Source organism: Electrophorus electricus, chromosome 14 (assembly GCF_013358815.1).
Source record: "Electrophorus electricus isolate fEleEle1 chromosome 14, fEleEle1.pri, whole genome shotgun sequence".
Classification (NCBI taxonomy): domain Eukaryota; kingdom Metazoa; phylum Chordata; class Actinopteri; order Gymnotiformes; family Gymnotidae; genus Electrophorus; species Electrophorus electricus.
Window position 1 is genome coordinate 1,597,955 of NC_049548.1, and position 17,771 is coordinate 1,615,725.

Consider the following 17,771-nt stretch of genomic DNA (forward strand, 5'->3'; position numbering starts at 1 on the left):
TGTAATACACCTGTAATGTTAAGTACTTAATGCGTTATGCATGTGAAACAAAAATGGCTTTCCAAGTTGCATGAATGAAAAATTTTGAGTATGTAAGCTACTCTGTACACATTTTCCTTCTGAATTAACATATAGAATAAAATGTTTTAATTTAATGGTCATATGGTCTCTACTTAACTGTGTGCCTACTGAACAAGAATATGTATCATTTCCTGTCTTCTCGAGTGCTCTCAACATTCTCCAGGAGATAATGTAAAAAAAAAGAAGAAAGGATAGCTCTTTCCTGTTGTATCTTTTAAATAGTTAATTAAATAGTAGGCCTAATCACTAGTAGACTATAATAGCACCACATTATCCTGAGTAGACAGGAGAGCCTAGCCTGCATAATCATCATAAATAGGTGCGCAGAGGAAAATTAACTCACCTTACCTACAAGTAGTTTATAGAATGTTAGTTAAGTTCTTTATTTGCTTGCTCATGTCTTTGTGCAAAAAAACACCCATTCCTTTCCTTCATAACCTAACATAAAATACACGTTATTCATGTAGCAGTGGTCATAAATAGAACGATTGTAACGATCATATTTACATTTATGGCAATTAGCAAACGCTCTTATCCAGAGCGATTTACAAAAGTGCTTTGTCATTTACTCAGAATATATCCTCATTTTATGTCATTTTATATGTCATTATCCTCATATATCTTCAGAATATATCCCCATTTTATATGTTTATTTATACAGTGGAGCTGAATGAATCTGTCACCAAAAGTGCTCCGCTGTCTAGCCAGTAGATTATGGACGGGTTGTGAAGTATTATCGAGGATAGCCTTGACTTTGTCATCTGTCCTCATTTTAACCACAACCTCAAAACTGTCCAGAGAGCAGCCAAGGACTGAGCAGCCTTCTTGATCGGTTTGTTGAGCTTGTTTGTCTCTCGTCCTCTGATGCTACCTCCCCAACACACAACTGCAAAGAAGATATGACTCGCAACATCAGACTGGTAGAACATTATCAGCGTCTTGCTGCACACATTAAAGGAACTGAGCTTCCTCAAAAAGTAAGCTCTACTAATCCCCTTCCTGTACACAGCTTCTGAATTGCCCTTCCAGTCCAGTTTCTTGTCGAGGATGACACCCAAGTATTTGTACGTTACCACCTGTGCAATGGGAAACCGGTGTCATGGGAAACCGGTGCTGAGAAAGGTGCACAAAAGAAAATACCTCTAGTAGAGTGGAAAAAACTGTCCATCATTCAACAACAGTGGTCCTAACTTGGGGGCCACGGTACTGCAACTTTTATTATCTTTGCTGCTCTAACAAGCAACCAGTGGGACAAGCAACAATTGGAAACTGGTGCTAGGTGTTGGGAAAAGTACTCTGCCAAGCACTTTCTTGGGTAACCAGTGTCACAAAAGGAGAAATCAGGTAGTGTGGCCGAGCGGTCCAAGGCGCTGGATTAAGGCTCCAGTCCTTTCGGGGGTGTGGGTTCGAATCCCACCGCTGCCAGGAAGCACTGTACTTTTGAGAATCCACTGAAGCAATTGCACGCACAGTTATTTTGAGCAAAAATGTTGGCACATATATGGGAAGATTCAATAGGAGGCACTCACATGACAGTCGCCGAGAGGCATGCCAAGATTCTTGTCTAACAAGGTCTAAGGTGGTCTAAGACTTGGTTCAAATCCCACTGCTGCCACTTCATGTTTTAAAAAGACCAGTGCTTAGTCATGAACCTTGTCTACAGTGTCTCTCGAAAGATTCCTTGTCCCAATCGAGGTTGATGAAGCAACCCCGAATGCTGCTGTCGATGCCCGAGCGCTTGGAAAGACTTTGGTTTTACCAATCAAATGTGGCCTCATACACTGCCATGAAATGCTTGCTGCAATGGCAGCATTTGCAAAGAGCACTTTGTCCAAACCCAGCTGATAAAAGTTCTGGATTCTTCAACTTTTTCAGTTCATCATACATAAATAGGCCATGGACTTATGACATACACTGATGCTAAGTTGTTGGAACTGTTAGGACTCCCAAGGATACCGCTGTTTGGAGAAAAGATGTTATTGAAAAGCTCTCTGACAAAAGTTAGGGATTCTTCAAATGAAAGAGGTGGAGAGATGAACAAAGAAGAGAAAGTGGTGACAGAACCTACCTTTTGAGCAAAGTAGTTTGGCCACAGTATGTAGGTAGGCAGACAGACAGACAGATAGACAGATAGATAGATAGATAGATAATCACTATATTTAATCCCAGAGGGAAATTGAAACATTGAAGTAGCACAAAAAAGAGAAATATTACATATATATATATATATATATATATATATATATATATATATATATATATATATATATATACAATATATAACAATAAGAATGTAAAAGAATAAGAAACAACATATATTGTATATGACTTGTGCAAGTCTACGAATGGTAAGGTGTTCGATCCTTCTGATCTTTCACTGTTTACAGTATACCAGGTAAAGTGACAGAGCATTACAACATTCACTTAGGTGTGCAGTGAATACAGAATAAAAATGACAAAAGACTGGATATTAATTATAATAATAATAATAAGTACAATTCTAGCACTCAATACCACTCAGTAGCATCCTTACACAAAAATAACAATTGTACAGTGTCATCGCAGTTGGTACGAATGATCTCCTGTACTGCTCCTTACTATAGTGGAGCTGATTGAGTCTGAGACGAAAAGTGCTCTGCTGTCTAGCCAGTAGATTATGGACAGGTTTTGAAGTATTATCGAGGATAGCCTTGAGTTTGTCGTCTGTCCTCATTTTAACCACAAAGTCAAAACTGTCCAGAGTGCAGCCAAGGACTAAGCCAGCCTTCTTGATCAGTTTGTTGAGCTTGTTTGTCTCTCGTCCTCTGATGCTACCTCCCCAACACACAACTGCAAAGAAGATATGACTCGCAACATCAGACTGGTAGAACATTATCAGCGTCTTGCTGCACACATTAAAGGAACTGAGCTTCCTCAAAAAGTAAGCTCTACTAATCCCCTTCCTGTACACAGCTTCTAAATTGCCCTTCCAGTCCAGTTTCTTGTCGAGGATGACACCCAAGTATTTGTACGTTACCACCTGTGCAATGGGAAACCGGTGTCATGGGAAACCGGTGCTGAGAAAGGTGCACAAAAGAAAATACCTCTAGTAGAGTGGAAAAAACTGTCCATCATTCAACAACAGTGGTCCTAACTTGGGGGCCACGGTACTGCAACTTTTATTATCTTTGCTGCTCTAACAAGCAACCAGTGGGACAAGCAACAATTGGAAACTGGTGCTAGGTGTTGGGAAAAGTACTCTGCCAAGCCCTTTCTTGGGTAACCAGTGTCACAGAAGGAGAAATCAGGTAGTGTGGCCGAGCGGTCCAAGGCGCTGGATTAAGGCTCCAGTCCTTTCGGGGGCGTGGGTTCGAATCCCACCGCTGCCAGGAAGCACTGTACTTTTGAGAATCCACTGAAGCAATTGCACGCACAGTTATTTTGAGCAAAAATGTTGGCACATATATGGGAAGATTCAATAGGAGGCACTCACATGACAGTCGCCGAGAGGCATGCCAAGATTCTTGTCTAACATGGTCTAAGGTGGTCTAAGACTTGGTTCAAATCCCACTGCTGCCACTTCATGTTTTAAAAAGACCAGTGCTTAGTCATGAACCTTGTCTACAGTGTCTCTCGAAAGATTCCTTGTCCCAATCGAGGTTGATGAAGCAACCCCGAATGCTGCTGTCGATGCCCGAGCGCTTGGAAAGACTTTGGTTTTACCAATCAAATGTGGCCTCATACACTGCCATGAAATGCTTGCTGCAATGGCAGCATTTGCAAAGAGCACTTTGTCCAAACCCAGCTGATAAAAGTTCTGGATTCTTCAACTTTTTCAGTTCATCATACATAAATAGGCCATGGACTTATGACATACACTGATGCTAAGTTGTTGGAACTGTTAGGACTCCCAAGGATACCGCTGTTTGGAGAAAAGATGTTATTGAAAAGCTCTCTGACAAAAGTTAGGGATTCTTCAAATGAAAGAGGTGGAGAGATGAACAAAGAAGAGAAAGTGGTGACAGAACCTACCTTTTGAGCAAAGTAGTTTGGCCACAGTATGTAGGTAGGCAGACAGACAGATGGATAGATAGATAGATAGATAGATAGAAAGATAGATAGATAGATAGATAATCACTATATTTAATCCCAGAGGGAAATTGAAACATTGAAGTAGCACAAAAAAGAGAAATATTATATATATATATATATATATATATATATATATATATATATATATATATATATATATATATATACAATATATAACAATAAGAATGTAAAAGAATAAGAAACAACATATATTGTATATGACTTGTGCAAGTCTACGAATGGTAAGGTGTTCGATCCTTCTGATCTTTCACTGTTTACAGTATACCAGGTAAAGTGACAGTGCATTACAACATTCACTTAGGTGTGCAGTGAATACAGAATAAAAATGACAAAAGACTGGATATTAATTATAATAATAATAAGAAGTACAATTCTAGCACTCAATACCACTCAGTAGCATCCTTACAGAAAAATAACAATTGTACAGTGTCATCGCAGTTGGTACGAATGATCTCCTGTACTGCTCCTTACTATAGTGGAGCTGATTGAGTCTGTGACGAAAAGTGCTCTGCTGTCTAGCCAGTAGATTATGGACAGGTTTTGAAGTATTATCGAGGATAGCCTTGAGTTTGTCGTCTGTCCTCATTTTAACCACAAAGTCAAAACTGTCCAGAGTGCAGCCAAGGACTAAGCCAGCCTTCTTGATCAGTTTGTTGAGCTTGTTTGTCTCTCGTCCTCTGATGCTACCTCCCCAACACACAACTGCAAAGAAGATATGACTCGCAACATCAGACTGGTAGAACATTATCAGCGTCTTGCTGCACACATTAAAGGAACTGAGCTTCCTCAAAAAGTAAGCTCTACTAATCCCCTTCCTGTACACAGCTTCTAAATTGCCCTTCCAGTCCAGTTTCTTGTCGAGGATGACACCCAAGTATTTGTACATTACCACCTGTGCAATGGGAAACCGGTGTCATGGGAAACCGGTGCTGAGAAAGGTGCACAAAAGAAAATACCTCTAGTAGAGTGGAAAAAACTGTCCATCATTCAACAACAGTGGTCCTAACTTGGGGGCCACGGTACTGCAACTTTTATTATCTTTGCTGCTCTAACAAGCAACCAGTGGGACAAGCAACAATTGGAAACTGGTGCTAGGTGTTGGGAAAAGTACTCTGCCAAGCACTTTCTTGGGTAACCAGTGTCACAAAAGGAGAAATCAGGTAGTGTGGCCGAGCGGTCCAAGGCGCTGGATTAAGGCTCCAGTCCTTTCGGGGGCGTGGGTTCGAATCCCACCGCTGCCAGGAAGCACTGTACTTTTGAGAATCCACTGAAGCAATTGCACGCACAGTTATTTTGAGCAAAAATGTTGGCACATATATGGGAAGATTCAATAGGAGGCACTCACATGACAGTCGCCGAGAGGCATGCCAAGATTCTTGTCTAACAAGGTCTAAGGTGGTCTAAGACTTGGTTCAAATCCCACTGCTGCCACTTCATGTTTTAAAAAGACCAGTGCTTAGTCATGAACCTTGTCTACAGTGTCTCTCGAAAGATTCCTTGTCCCAATCGAGGTTGATGAAGCAACCCCGAATGCTGCTGTCGATGCCCGAGCGCTTGGAAAGACTTTGGTTTTACCAATCAAATGTGGCCTCATACACTGCCATGAAATGCTTGCTGCAATGGCAGCATTTGCAAAGAGCACTTTGTCCAAACCCAGCTGATAAAAGTTCTGGATTCTTCAACTTTTTCAGTTCATCATACATAAATAGGCCATGGACTTATGACATACACTGATGCTAAGTTGTTGGAACTGTTAGGACTCCCAAGGATACCGCTGTTTGGAGAAAAGATGTTATTGAAAAGCTCTCTGACAAAAGTTAGGGATTCTTCAAATGAAAGAGGTGGAGAGATGAACAAAGAAGAGAAAGTGGTGACAGAACCTACCTTTTGAGCAAAGTAGTTTGGCCACAGTATGTAGGTAGGCAGACAGACAGATGGATAGATAGATAGATAGATAGATAGATAGATAGATAATCACTATATTTAATCCCAGAGGGAAATTGAAACATTGAAGTAGCACAAAAAAGAGAAATATTATATATATATATATATATATATATATATATATATATATATATATATATATATATATATATATATACAATATATAACAATAAGAATGTAAAAGAATAAGAAACAACATATATTGTATATGACTTGTGCAAGTCTACGAATGGTAAGGTGTTCGATCCTTCCTGATCTTTCACTGTTTACAGTATACCAGGTAAAGTGACAGATGCATTACAACATTCACTTAGGTGTGCAGTGAATACAGAATAAAAATGACAAAAGACTGGATATTAATTATAATAATAATAAGAAGTACAATTCTAGCACTCAATACCACTCAGTAGCATTCCTTACACAAAAATAACAATTGTACAGTGTCATCGCAGTTGGTACGAATGATCTCCTGTACTGCTCCTTACTATAGTGGAGCTGATTGAGTCTGTGACGAAAAGTGCTCTGCTGTCTAGCCAGAAGATTATGGACAGGTTTTGAAGTATTATCGAGGATAGCCTTGAGTTTGTCGTCTGTCCTCATTTTAACCACAAAGTCAAAACTGTCCAGAGTGCAGCCAAGGACTAAGCCAGCCTTCTTGATCAGTTTGTTGAGCTTGTTTGTCTCTCGTCCTCTGATGCTACCTCCCCAACACACAACTGCAAAGAAGATATGACTCGCAACATCAGACTGGTAGAACATTATCAGCGTCTTGCTGCACACATTAAAGGAACTGAGCTTCCTCAAAAAGTAAGCTCTACTAATCCCCTTCCTGTACACAGCTTCTAAATTGCCCTTCCAGTCCAGTTTCTTGTCGAGGATGACACCCAAGTATTTGTACGTTACCACCTGTGCAATGGGAAACCGGTGTCATGGGAAACCGGTGCTGAGAAAGGTGCACAAAAGAAAATACCTCTAGTAGAGTGGAAAAAACTGTCCATCATTCAACAACAGTGGTCCTAACTTGGGGGCCACGGTACTGCAACTTTTATTATCTTTGCTGCTCTAACAAGCAACCAGTGGGACAAGCAACAATTGGAAACTGGTGCTAGGTGTTGGGAAAAGTACTCTGCCAAGCCCTTTCTTGGGAAACCAGTGTCACAAAAGGCGAAATCAGGTAGTGTGGCCGAGCGGTCCAAGGCGCTGGATTAAGGCTCCAGTCCTTTCGGGGGCGTGGGTTCGAATCCCACCGCTGCCAGGAAGCACTGTACTTTTGAGAATCCACTGAAGCAATTGCACGCACAGTTATTTTGAGCAAAAATGTTGGCACATATATGGGAAGATTCAATAGGAGGCACTCACATGACAGTCGCCGAGAGGCATGCCAAGATTCTTGTCTAACAAGGTCTAAGGTGGTCTAAGACTTGGTTCAAATCCCACTGCTGCCACTTCATGTTTTAAAAAGACCAGTGCTTAGTCATGAACCTTGTCTACAGTGTCTCTCGAAAGATTCCTTGTCCCAATCGAGGTTGATGAAGCAACCCCGAATGCTGCTGTCGATGCCCGAGCGCTTGGAAAGACTTTGGTTTTACCAATCAAATGTGGCCTCATACACTGCCATGAAATGCTTGCTGCAATGGCAGCATTTGCAAAGAGCACTTTGTCCAAACCCAGCTGATAAAAGTTCTGGATTCTTCAACTTTTTCAGTTCATCATACATAAATAGGCCATGGACTTATGACATACACTGATGCTAAGTTGTTGGAACTGTTAGGACTCCCAAGGATACCGCTGTTTGGAGAAAAGATGTTATTGAAAAGCTCTCTGACAAAAGTTAGGGATTCTTCAAATGAAAGAGGTGGAGAGATGAACAAAGAAGAGAAAGTGGTGACAGAACCTACCTTTTGAGCAAAGTAGTTTGGCCACAGTATGTAGGTAGGCAGACAGACAGACAGACAGATAGATAGATAGATAGATAGATAGATAATCACTATATTTAATCCCAGAGGGAAATTGAAACATTGAAGTAGCACAAAAAAGAGAAATATTATATATATATATATATATATATATATATATATATATACAATATATAACAATAAGAATGTAAAAGAATAAGAAACAACATATATTGTATATGACTTGTGCAAGTCTACGAATGGTAAGGTGTTCGATCCTTCCGATCTTTCACTGTTTACAGTATACCAGGTAAAGTGACAGTGCATTACAACATTCACTTAGGTGTGCAGTGAATACAGAATAAAAATGACAAAAGACTGGATATTAATTATAATAATAATAATAAGTACAATTCTAGCACTCAATACCACTCAGTAGCATTCCTTACACAAAAATAACAATTGTACAGTGTCATCGCAGTTGGTACGAATGATCTCCTGTACTGCTCCTTACTATAGTGGAGCTGATTGAGTCTGTGACGAAAAGTGCTCTGCTGTCTAGCCAGTAGATTATGGACAGGTTTTGAAGTATTATCGAGGATAGCCTTGAGTTTGTCGTCTGTCCTCATTTTAACCACAAAGTCAAAACTGTCCAGAGTGCAGCCAAGGACTAAGCCAGCCTTCTTGATCAGTTTGTTGAGCTTGTTTGTCTCTCGTCCTCTGATGCTACCTCCCCAACACACAACTGCAAAGAAGATATGACTCGCAACATCAGACTGGTAGAACATTATCAGCGTCTTGCTGCACACATTAAAGGAACTGAGCTTCCTCAAAAAGTAAGCTCTACTAATCCCCTTCCTGTACACAGCTTCTAAATTGCCCTTCCAGTCCAGTTTCTTGTCGAGGATGACACCCAAGTATTTGTACGTTACCAGCTGTGCAATGGGAAACCGGTGTCATGGGAAACCGGTGCTGAGAAAGGTGCACAAAAGAAAATACCTCTAGTAGAGTGGAAAAAACTGTCCATCATTCAACAACAGTGGTCCTAACTTGGGGGCCACGGTACTGCAACTTTTATTATCTTTGCTGCTCTAACAAGCAACCAGTGGGACAAGCAACAATTGGAAACTGGTGCTAGGTGTTGGGAAAAGTACTCTGCCAAGCCCTTTCTTGGGAAACCAGTGTCACAAAAGGCGAAATCAGGTAGTGTGGCCGAGCGGTCCAAGGCGCTGGATTAAGGCTCCAGTCCTTTCGGGGGCGTGGGTTCGAATCCCACCGCTGCCAGGAAGCACTGTACTTTTGAGAATCCACTGAAGCAATTGCACGCACAGTTATTTTGAGCAAAAATGTTGGCACATATATGGGAAGATTCAATAGGAGGCACTCACATGACAGTCGCCGAGAGGCATGCCAAGATTCTTGTCTAACAAGGTCTAAGGTGGTCTAAGACTTGGTTCAAATCCCACTGCTGCCACTTCATGTTTTAAAAAGACCAGTGCTTAGTCATGAACCTTGTCTACAGTGTCTCTCGAAAGATTCCTTGTCCCAATCGAGGTTGATGAAGCAACCCCGAATGCTGCTGTCGATGCCCGAGCGCTTGGAAAGACTTTGGTTTTACCAATCAAATGTGGCCTCATACACTGCCATGAAATGCTTGCTGCAATGGCAGCATTTGCAAAGAGCACTTTGTCCAAACCCAGCTGATAAAAGTTCTGGATTCTTCAACTTTTTCAGTTCATCATACATAAATAGGCCATGGACTTATGACATACACTGATGCTAAGTTGTTGGAACTGTTAGGACTCCCAAGGATACCGCTGTTTGGAGAAAAGATGTTATTGAAAAGCTCTCTGACAAAAGTTAGGGATTCTTCAAATGAAAGAGGTGGAGAGATGAACAAAGAAGAGAAAGTGGTGACAGAACCTACCTTTTGAGCAAAGTAGTTTGGCCACAGTATGTAGGTAGGCAGACAGACAGATAGATAGATAGATAGATAGATAGATAATCACTATATTTAATCCCAGAGGGAAATTGAAACATTGAAGTAGCACAAAAAAGAGAAATATTATATATATATATATATATATATATATATATATATATATATATATATATATACAATATATAACAATAAGAATGTAAAAGAATAAGAAACAACATATATTGTATATGACTTGTGCAAGTCTACGAATGGTAAGGTGTTCGATCCTTCCGATCTTTCACTGTTTACAGTATACCAGGTAAAGTGACAGTGCATTACAACATTCACTTAGGTGTGCAGTGAATACAGAATAAAAATGACAAAAGACTGGATATTAATTATAATAATAATAATAAGTACAATTCTAGCACTCAATACCACTCAGTAGCATTCTTACACAAAAATAACAATTGTACAGTGTCATCGCAGTTGGTACGAATGATCTCCTGTACTGCTCCTTACTATAGTGGAGCTGATTGAGTCTGTGACGAAAAGTGCTCTGCTGTCTAGCCAGTAGATTATGGACAGGTTTTGAAGTATTATCGAGGATAGCCTTGAGTTTGTCGTCTGTCCTCATTTTAACCACAAAGTCAAAACTGTCCAGAGTGCAGCCAAGGACTAAGCCAGCCTTCTTGATCAGTTTGTTGAGCTTGTTTGTCTCTTGTCCTCTGATGCTACCTCCCCAACACACAACTGCAAAGAAGATATGACTCGCAACATCAGACTGGTAGAACATTATCAGCGTCTTGCTGCACACATTAAAGGAACTGAGCTTCCTCAAAAAGTAAGCTCTACTAATCCCCTTCCTGTACACAGCTTCTAAATTGCCCTTCCAGTCCAGTTTCTTGTCGAGGATGACACCCAAGTATTTGTACGTTACCACCTGTGCAATGGGAAACCGGTGTCATGGGAAACCGGTGCTGAGAAAGGTGCACAAAAGAAAATACCTCTAGTAGAGTGGAAAAAACTGTCCATCATTCAACAACAGTGGTCCTAACTTGGGGGCCACGGTACTGCAACTTTTATTATCTTTGCTGCTCTAACAAGCAACCAGTGGGACAAGCAACAATTGGAAACTGGTGCTAGGTGTTGGGAAAAGTACTCTGCCAAGCCCTTTCTTGGGAAACCAGTGTCACAAAAGGCGAAATCAGGTAGTGTGGCCGAGCGGTCCAAGGCGCTGGATTAAGGCTCCAGTCCTTTCGGGGGCGTGGGTTCGAATCCCACCGCTGCCAGGAAGCACTGTACTTTTGAGAATCCACTGAAGCAATTGCACGCACAGTTATTTTGAGCAAAAATGTTGGCACATATATGGGAAGATTCAATAGGAGGCACTCACATGACAGTCGCCGAGAGGCATGCCAAGATTCTTGTCTAACAAGGTCTAAGGTGGTCTAAGACTTGGTTCAAATCCCACTGCTGCCACTTCATGTTTTAAAAAGACCAGTGCTTAGTCATGAACCTTGTCTACAGTGTCTCTCGAAAGATTCCTTGTCCCAATCGAGGTTGATGAAGCAACCCCGAATGCTGCTGTCGATGCCCGAGCGCTTGGAAAGACTTTGGTTTTACCAATCAAATGTGGCCTCATACACTGCCATGAAATGCTTGCTGCAATGGCAGCATTTGCAAAGAGCACTTTGTCCAAACCCAGCTGATAAAAGTTCTGGATTCTTCAACTTTTTCAGTTCATCATACATAAATAGGCCATGGACTTATGACATACACTGATGCTAAGTTGTTGGAACTGTTAGGACTCCCAAGGATACCGCTGTTTGGAGAAAAGATGTTATTGAAAAGCTCTCTGACAAAAGTTAGGGATTCTTCAAATGAAAGAGGTGGAGAGATGAACAAAGAAGAGAAAGTGGTGACAGAACCTACCTTTTGAGCAAAGTAGTTTGGCCACAGTATGTAGGTAGGCAGACAGACAGATAGATAGATAGATAGATAGATAGATAGATAATCACTATATTTAATCCCAGAGGGAAATTGAAACATTGAAGTAGCACAAAAAAGAGAAATATTATATATATATATATATATACAATATATAACAATAAGAATGTAAAAGAATAAGAAACAACATATATTGTATATGACTTGTGCAAGTCTACGAATGGTAAGGTGTTCGATCCTTCCGATCTTTCACTGTTTACAGTATACCAGGTAAAGTGACAGTGCATTACAACATTCACTTAGGTGTGCAGTGAATACAGAATAAAAATGACAAAAGACTGGATATTAATTATAATAATAATAATAAGTACAATTCTAGCACTCAATACCACTCAGTAGCATTCTTACACAAAAATAACAATTGTACAGTGTCATCGCAGTTGGTACGAATGATCTCCTGTACTGCTCCTTACTATAGTGGAGCTGATTGAGTCTGTGACGAAAAGTGCTCTGCTGTCTAGCCAGTAGATTATGGACAGGTTTTGAAGTATTATCGAGGATAGCCTTGAGTTTGTCGTCTGTCCTCATTTTAACCACAAAGTCAAAACTGTCCAGAGTGCAGCCAAGGACTAAGCCAGCCTTCTTGATCAGTTTGTTGAGCTTGTTTGTCTCTCGTCCTCTGATGCTACCTCCCCAACACACAACTGCAAAGAAGATATGACTCGCAACATCAGACTGGTAGAACATTATCAGCGTCTTGCTGCACACATTAAAGGAACTGAGCTTCCTCAAAAAGTAAGCTCTACTAATCCCCTTCCTGTACACAGCTTCTAAATTGCCCTTCCAGTCCAGTTTCTTGTCGAGGATGACACCCAAGTATTTGTACGTTACCAGCTGTGCAATGGGAAACCGGTGTCATGGGAAACCGGTGCTGAGAAAGGTGCACAAAAGAAAATACCTCTAGTAGAGTGGAAAAAACTGTCCATCATTCAACAACAGTGGTCCTAACTTGGGGGCCACGGTACTGCAACTTTTATTATCTTTGCTGCTCTAACAAGCAACCAGTGGGACAAGCAACAATTGGAAACTGGTGCTAGGTGTTGGGAAAAGTACTCTGCCAAGCCCTTTCTTGGGTAACCAGTGTCACAAAAGGCGAAATCAGGTAGTGTGGCCGAGCGGTCCAAGGCGCTGGATTAAGGCTCCAGTCCTTTCGGGGGCGTGGGTTCGAATCCCACCGCTGCCAGGAAGCACTGTACTTTTGAGAATCCACTGAAGCAATTGCACGCACAGTTATTTTGAGCAAAAATGTTGGCACATATATGGGAAGATTCAATAGGAGGCACTCACATGACAGTCGCCGAGAGGCATGCCAAGATTCTTGTCTAACAAGGTCTAAGGTGGTCTAAGACTTGGTTCAAATCCCACTGCTGCCACTTCATGTTTTAAAAAGACCAGTGCTTAGTCATGAACCTTGTCTACAGTGTCTCTCGAAAGATTCCTTGTCCCAATCGAGGTTGATGAAGCAACCCCGAATGCTGCTGTCGATGCCCGAGCGCTTGGAAAGACTTTGGTTTTACCAATCAAATGTGGCCTCATACACTGCCATGAAATGCTTGCTGCAATGGCAGCATTTGCAAAGAGCACTTTGTCCAAACCCAGCTGATAAAAGTTCTGGATTCTTCAACTTTTTCAGTTCATCATACACAAATAGGCCATGGACTTATGACATACACTGATGCTAAGTTGTTGGAACTGTTAGGACTCCCAGGATACCGCTGTTTGGAGAAAAGATGTTGTTGAAAAGCTCTCTGACAAAAGTTAGGGATTCTTCAAATGAAAGAGGTGGAGAGATGAACAAAGAAGAGAAAGTGGTGACAGAACCTACCTTTTGAGCAAAGTAGTTTGGCCACAGTATGTAGGTAGGCAGACAGACAGATAGATAGATAGATAGATAGATAATCACTATATTTAATCCCAGAGGGAAATTGAAACATTGAAGTAGCACAAAAAAGAGAAATATTATATATATATATATACAATATATAACAATAAGAATGTAAAAGAATAAGAAACAACATATATTGGATATGACTTGTGCAAGTCTACGAATGGTAAGGTGTTCGATCCTTCCGATCTTTCACTGTTTACAGTATACCAGGTAAAGTGACAGTGCATTACAACATTCACTTAGGTGTGCAGTGAATACAGAATAAAAATGACAAAAGACTGGATATTAATTATAATAATAATAAGAAGTACAATTCTAGCACTCAATACCACTCAGTAGCATCCTTACACAAAAATAACAATTGTACAGTGTCATCGCAGTTGGTACGAATGATCTCCTGTACTGCTCCTTACTATAGTGGAGCTGATTGAGTCTGTGACGAAAAGTGCTCTGCTGTCTAGCCAGTAGATTATGGACAGGTTTTGAAGTATTATCGAGGATAGCCTTGAGTTTGTCGTCTGTCCTCATTTTAACCACAAAGTCAAAACTGTCCAGAGTGCAGCCAAGGACTAAGCCAGCCTTCTTGATCAGTTTGTTGAGCTTGTTTGTCTCTTGTCCTCTGATGCTACCTCCCCAACACACAACTGCAAAGAAGATATGACTCGCAACATCAGACTGGTAGAACATTATCAGCGTCTTGCTGCACACATTAAAGGAACTGAGCTTCCTCAAAAAGTAAGCTCTACTAATCCCCTTCCTGTACACAGCTTCTAAATTGCCCTTCCAGTCCAGTTTCTTGTCGAGGATGACACCCAAGTATTTGTACGTTACCACCTGTGCAATGGGAAACCGGTGTCATGGGAAACCGGTGCTGAGAAAGGTGCACAAAAGAAAATACCTCTAGTAGAGTGGAAAAAACTGTCCATCATTCAACAACAGTGGTCCTAACTTGGGGGCCACGGTACTGCAACTTTTATTATCTTTGCTGCTCTAACAAGCAACCAGTGGGACAAGCAACAATTGGAAACTGGTGCTAGGTGTTGGGAAAAGTACTCTGCCAAGCCCTTTCTTGGGAAACCAGTGTCACAAAAGGCGAAATCAGGTAGTGTGGCCGAGCGGTCCAAGGCGCTGGATTAAGGCTCCAGTCCTTTCGGGGGCGTGGGTTCGAATCCCACCGCTGCCAGGAAGCACTGTACTTTTGAGAATCCACTGAAGCAATTGCACGCACAGTTATTTTGAGCAAAAATGTTGGCACATATATGGGAAGATTCAATAGGAGGCACTCACATGACAGTCGCCGAGAGGCATGCCAAGATTCTTGTCTAACAAGGTCTAAGGTGGTCTAAGACTTGGTTCAAATCCCACTGCTGCCACTTCATGTTTTAAAAAGACCAGTGCTTAGTCATGAACCTTGTCTACAGTGTCTCTCGAAAGATTCCTTGTCCCAATCGAGGTTGATGAAGCAACCCCGAATGCTGCTGTCGATGCCCGAGCGCTTGGAAAGAGTTTGGTTTTACCAATCAAATGTGGCCTCATACACTGCCATGAAATGCTTGCTGCAATGGCAGCATTTGCAAAGAGCACTTTGTCCAAACCCAGCTGATAAAAGTTCTGGATTCTTCAACTTTTTCAGTTCATCATACATAAATAGGCCATGGACTTATGACATACACTGATGCTAAGTTGTTGGAACTGTTAGGACTTCCAAGGATACCGCTGTTTGGAGAAAAGATGTTATTGAAAAGCTCTCTGACAAAAGTTAGGGATTCTTCAAATGAAAGAGGTGGAGAGATGAACAAAGAAGAGAAAGTGGTGACAGAACCTACCTTTTGAGCAAAGTAGTTTGGCCACAGTATGTAGGTAGGCAGACAGACAGATAGACAGACAGACAGATAGATAGATAGATAGATAGATAGATAGATAGATAGATAGATAGATAGATAATCACTATATTTAATCCCAGAGGGAAATTGAAACATTGAAGTAGCACAAAAAGAGAAATATTATATATATATATATATACAATATATAACAATAAGAATGTAAAAGAATAAGAAACAACATATATTGGATATGACTTGTGCAAGTCTACGAATGGTAAGGTGTTCGATCCTTCCGATCTTTCACTGTTTACAGTATACCAGGTAAAGTGACAGTGCATTACAACATTCACTTAGGTGTGCAGTGAATACAGAATAAAAATGACAAAAGACTGGATATTAATTATAATAATAATAAGAAGTACAATTCTAGCACTCAATACCACTCAGTAGCATCCTTACACAAAAATAACAATTGTACAGTGTCATCGCAGTTGGTACGAATGATCTCCTGTACTGCTCCTTACTATAGTGGAGCTGATTGAGTCTGTGACGAAAAGTGCTCTGCTGTCTAGCCAGTAGATTATGGACAGGTTTTGAAGTATTATCGAGGATAGCCTTGAGTTTGTCGTCTGTCCTCATTTTAACCACAAAGTCAAAACTGTCCAGAGTGCAGCCAAGGACTAAGCCAGCCTTCTTGATCAGTTTGTTGAGCTTGTTTGTCTCTCGTCCTCTGATGCTACCTCCCCAACACACAACTGCAAAGAAGATATGACTCGCAACATCAGACTGGTAGAACATTATCAGCGTCTTGCTGCACACATTAAAGGAACTGAGCTTCCTCAAAAAGTAAGCTCTACTAATCCCCTTCCTGTACACAGCTTCTAAATTGCCCTTCCAGTCCAGTTTCTTGTCGAGGATGACACCCAAGTATTTGTACGTTACCACCTGTGCAATGGGAAACCGGTATCATGGGAAACCAGTGCTGAGAAAGGTGCACAAAAGAAAATACCTCTAGTAGAGTGGAAAAAACTGTCCATCATTCAACAACAGTGGTCCTAACTTGGGGGCCACGGTACTGCAACTTTTATTATCTTTGCTGCTCTAACAAGCAACCAGTGGGACAAGCAACAATTGGAAACTGGTGCTAGGTGTTGGGAAAAGTACTCTGCCAAGCCCTTTCTTGGGAAACCAGTGTCACAAAAGGCGAAATCAGGTAGTGTGGCCGAGCGGTCCAAGGCGCTGGATTAAGGCTCCAGTCCTTTCGGGGGCGTGGGTTCGAATCCCACCGCTGCCAGGAAGCACTGTACTTTTGAGAATCCACTGAAGCAATTGCACGCACAGTTATTTTGAGCAAAAATGTTGGCACATATATGGGAAGATTCAATAGGAGGCACTCACATGACAGTCGCCGAGAGGCATGCCAAGATTCTTGTCTAACAAGGTCTAAGGTGGTCTAAGACTTGGTTCAAATCCCACTGCTGCCACTTCATGTTTTAAAAAGACCAGTGCTTAGTCATGAACCTTGTCTACAGTGTCTCTCGAAAGATTCCTTGTCCCAATCGAGGTTGATGAAGCAACCCCGAATGCTGCTGTCGATGCCCGAGCGCTTGGAAAGACTTTGGTTTTACCAATCAAATGTGGCCTCATACACTGCCATGAAATGCTTGCTGCAATGGCAGCATTTGCAAAGAGCACTTTGTCCAAACCCAGCTGATAAAAGTTCTGGATTCTTCAACTTTTTCAGTTCATCATACATAAATAGGCCATGGACTTATGACATACACTGATGCTAAGTTGTTGGAACTGTTAGGACTTCCAAGGATACCGCTGTTTGGAGAAAAGATGTTATTGAAAAGCTCTCTGACAAAAGTTAGGGATTCTTCAAATGAAAGAGGTGGAGAGATGAACAAAGAAGAGAAAGTGGTGACAGAACCTACCTTTTGAGCAAAGTAGTTTGGCCACAGTATGTAGGTAGGCAGACAGACAGATAGACAGACAGACAGATAGATAGATAGATAGATAGATAGATAGATAATCACTATATTTAATCCCAGAGGGAAATTGAAACATTGAAGTAGCACAAAAAAGAGAAATATTATATATATATATATACAATA

At 41.1% G+C, this 17,771-nt stretch overlaps 9 non-coding genes across 9 annotated transcripts; all 9 read left to right on the plus strand.

Moving 5' to 3' along the window:
• Positions 1-1,424: 1,424 nt before the first annotated feature.
• On the plus strand, positions 1,425-1,506 carry trnal-aag. Its single transcript has one exon. It is a non-coding gene; the product is annotated as a tRNA-Leu (tRNA).
• Positions 1,507-3,367: 1,861 nt separating this feature from the next.
• trnal-aag lies at positions 3,368-3,449 on the plus strand. The gene has a single exon. It is a non-coding gene; the product is annotated as a tRNA-Leu (tRNA).
• Positions 3,450-5,332: 1,883 nt separating this feature from the next.
• trnal-aag lies at positions 5,333-5,414 on the plus strand. Its single transcript has one exon. It is a non-coding gene; the product is annotated as a tRNA-Leu (tRNA).
• A 1,876-nt stretch (positions 5,415-7,290) lies between these two features.
• On the plus strand, positions 7,291-7,372 carry trnal-aag. Its single transcript has one exon. It is a non-coding gene; the product is annotated as a tRNA-Leu (tRNA).
• A 1,842-nt stretch (positions 7,373-9,214) lies between these two features.
• trnal-aag lies at positions 9,215-9,296 on the plus strand. Its single transcript has one exon. It is a non-coding gene; the product is annotated as a tRNA-Leu (tRNA).
• Positions 9,297-11,143: 1,847 nt separating this feature from the next.
• trnal-aag lies at positions 11,144-11,225 on the plus strand. Its single transcript has one exon. It is a non-coding gene; the product is annotated as a tRNA-Leu (tRNA).
• Positions 11,226-13,044: 1,819 nt separating this feature from the next.
• trnal-aag lies at positions 13,045-13,126 on the plus strand. The gene has a single exon. It is a non-coding gene; the product is annotated as a tRNA-Leu (tRNA).
• A 1,806-nt stretch (positions 13,127-14,932) lies between these two features.
• Positions 14,933-15,014, plus strand: trnal-aag. The gene has a single exon. It is a non-coding gene; the product is annotated as a tRNA-Leu (tRNA).
• Positions 15,015-16,866: 1,852 nt separating this feature from the next.
• trnal-aag lies at positions 16,867-16,948 on the plus strand. The gene has a single exon. It is a non-coding gene; the product is annotated as a tRNA-Leu (tRNA).
• Positions 16,949-17,771: the final 823 nt, after the last annotated feature.